Raw genomic sequence first — 3,527 nt, 5'->3', positions numbered from 1 at the left:
TGCCCATCGCATAAAAGCAGTTAATTTACTTATTTTGTGCAGGAAATATGCGTTGGTGCAAGTAAAATTGAGATCCAAGAAATTAGACATCCACGCGCTTGAAAGATTATAGTCGCAAAGTCATGCGATCATATGCGATCGTGAGAAGTTGCTCAAAAAGGTGGTAGCATAAAGACTGCGCATCAAGGTGAAGGCACAATAAATCACGATGGGATGGAAAACTAATGACGATCGAATCCAAATTTAGTTGACAAGGCATTAAAGCCACACTGCAGCAAGTACACTCAACTTTCAGTGACCATTAATCGGCACATCAGAGCAGGAGATTTAATTACCGCTCATCATTGCAATCATTAGACAGAAAGGCTGCTTCACCTTAAGCTCTATAAATATCGAAGGCCACCATTGTAAAGCGATGAACAAGTTGAATCAGATATCATAGAATAAGTTAGAGAGCCATTAGTCTGTTCACGTACATACTCATACTTAGAGGACGGAGACGAAGAAACCGAGAGATCATTCCAAACATATCGAAAGACTGCCAGAAAGCGCTACAAAGGGAGAGGGGGCCAACACTTGCGAGAGAAAGAATATTCATCTGGACAGAGTTGAAGTGAAAAAGGTAGTGTAAAAGGCCACGGGAAGCAAGACATTGCTTACCGGGCTTCTTATCTCTAAATTCTATTTGTTATTTTGTATTCAACACTTTATCTATAGAAAATGGAAATCTCATTTCAATCTATGTTCAATCTCTCCACACTTCGCATGAGTAGCTAAATTTCTGAATGGGTTGAGAAGTACTTAGCTAGCATGACCTAAGATTTACATTTTATGTGATCATCTTGCCTTATGTATGCGTCATCCATCCTTTAGAGATACTTAAGAGAGTAGTCTAAAGATAGAATCTAGACTTGAGAGGGTCAGATCAGAATCTAGGCTTGAGAGAGTCAGATTAGAACCGCATATGCAAGAAATAGAAACTTAGACATAAGTTTTATTGCTATTAACACATCGCATGCACCCTAGAAATAAGAAATGAAAGTATGCGATCACCTTTTTTCGTATACATCGCATGCGTCCTAGAAATAGGAATTATGACATTTGTATTGAGAGATGACGTGTTGTTATTTGTGTGTAGCATGATCGCATAACTTGTACATAATCTTATGAAGTGTTAGCTAAACCCATTCTCAACTCCTTCATCGCATACTCATTGTAACTCTCGATTTCATCAACTTTGCGTTCTAACCCCGTCGCATAGGAAATATTCTTAATCAAAACATCATCATCTAATTCATTTGTTTTCACCATCGTAAGAGAATCAAAGTAACTATCACATATTTACTCAGTAGTCCCTGTGTTCGACCCTGGACTTACCAGGAAACCTAATGAGGCTTATACTTAGGTCTTATTAGAAAAACTTGCATGTTCACCGCATAACACATCACCGCAACTCACATCATAATCGCATCACAATTCACAACACATCAGTAAGTGTTCACATATTGTTCGTAATAATGGTTAGGTCAAAATCTGTTTTACCCCCGAGATTACATCTTGCTCCTTAAGTCCCACTGATCCTCTAATGAATAATTGGTTTGTGATTCAATCACCAAATCGAATTCTTCTTGAGCCAATGAGAGGATGGAACTCCTTGTTCAAGACCCAAAGTTAGCACCTAAGGGAACAACCTCTCTATTATCCCTAATAGTGGGTAAGAGTGAATTTCATCTTGCATCCTATGTCCCCAACTATCTACCCGGTCTTACCCTTGAAATGGGAGGCTTATTGAGCCAACCCTCACCTATGAAATCTAAGGATAATCCGAAATAAACAGAAGTTCATAGTTAGCTCAGGATTAAGATCAAGTTACCTAAGTCGATGCTTTGAAATAGTCAGTCTTAAATAGTAAATAGTGTTATAAACTAAAAGTGACTTATTTCTTGGTCCGGTCTTTTACAAACTCTTTGCACATGACACCCCCACTAACATGTCTCTACATGAATGATTTAGGATCACATCGTTTGTACTAAATACAAAGTGGATTACATCTGATAGTGTCCCCAGGATAAGATACCCAGCCTTATCTGTATACTATAGACCATTTAGACTATTTACTCGAACTTAATCCATTTTTATGTCTCCACATAAAGTTCAAATATTCATGTAATAGCCATGGATCTTAGTTTATTGGATTTACGCTCTTTCTAAAATGAAATGAGCGATTCATATATCCAATAACAACTTTATTGAATAAACCTCAATAACATTTTTATTGATAACAGAATAAGTTTATTGTTTACAAACCACGAGTTTTAGGATATAAAACCTAACAAAAGCTAGCCCTCTAGGTAAACTCTACTTTTTGTGTGCGTGAGTTAGGTGATGCGCAGAACGCGCAAGTATATGCGGTCAAGTTATAGTATTTAAAACAACGTGAAAGGTCGAGTATCGTCCTCAGGAATCAATGACAGTTACTACTTATCTATGTAGAACCATGTCAATTTTAGCTAAGGAATTAGAAAGTCAATTTGAATGATTTTTTATTTTATTGCAATAAAACAAAATAACAAGACAAACAAATTCAATTTCAGAATAAAAGAGTGTTCTAGGGTGTCAATTTCATTTCATACTTCATTAAACAATACTTAGGTTAATCCTAGAATTAAGCAAGATCGTTTATCTAAATCTAGAAACTCAATTCCAAGTTATTATCTTTCGAAATTTCTCATGCAATCCCAAATGATAACTAACATCGTGATATCAAATTAAGACCCATTGCATTAAACATTGTCATCAACAACTTTTACTATCTTTCTAACTACACACGTGATAGGTTAATAGAAATTCAATGTTACAAGTTCGATTAAACATGAAACCTATTGAATTGAACATTTAATCTAAGATTTATTGATGGCCAATCAATGTAACTTAAGAATAATAACATTAAAAGATAAAATTCCTAAGCATAAATCCAAATCCATATGTAAATCCAACAACACCCTAAAAAGAAGAGTCTAGCCACTCATGGTTCTCAATAACATATTCGCATACAAAATTGATAACATCCAAGTAGAGAAAAATAAAGAACCAGAGAAAATCCCATCCGGAATGCTCCTCCTTTGATAGAAATCACCACTCTTGTCTTCGTTAGCACATCGGAAAGTTGAATGGTCTCCACAATACTTCTTCACACTCTACACTTTGGCAAGATCTCACTAATTTAAGTTAGAATGTCCTCTTTGAGTGTTTACAAATGTCCAAATATATAGAGGATGAGAAATTGGGAATAAAATCCTTGCCAAAATTTGTAGATTTTTAAAATATGGAAAGCTAGCGTCGGAATGCTCAAAACAACATAATGACGCTGGTCTAATTTTGTTGCAGCAAGTAGCATAGTGACGCTGCCTCTTCAAATCCAGCTAGCCTTCAAGCATAATACTTTGAGCGTTGCTACTCCATCGTTACACTGCCCCAGACGCGCGCGATCAATCTCCGTCATGTGTCGTAGCATTGCAATGCTACGC

This window comes from Benincasa hispida, chromosome 9, assembly GCF_027475165.1.
Source record: "Benincasa hispida cultivar pf3 chromosome 9, pf3_genome.v1.1, whole genome shotgun sequence".
NCBI lineage: Eukaryota > Viridiplantae > Streptophyta > Magnoliopsida > Cucurbitales > Cucurbitaceae > Benincasa > Benincasa hispida.
This window is presented reverse-complemented; position numbering follows the sequence as displayed.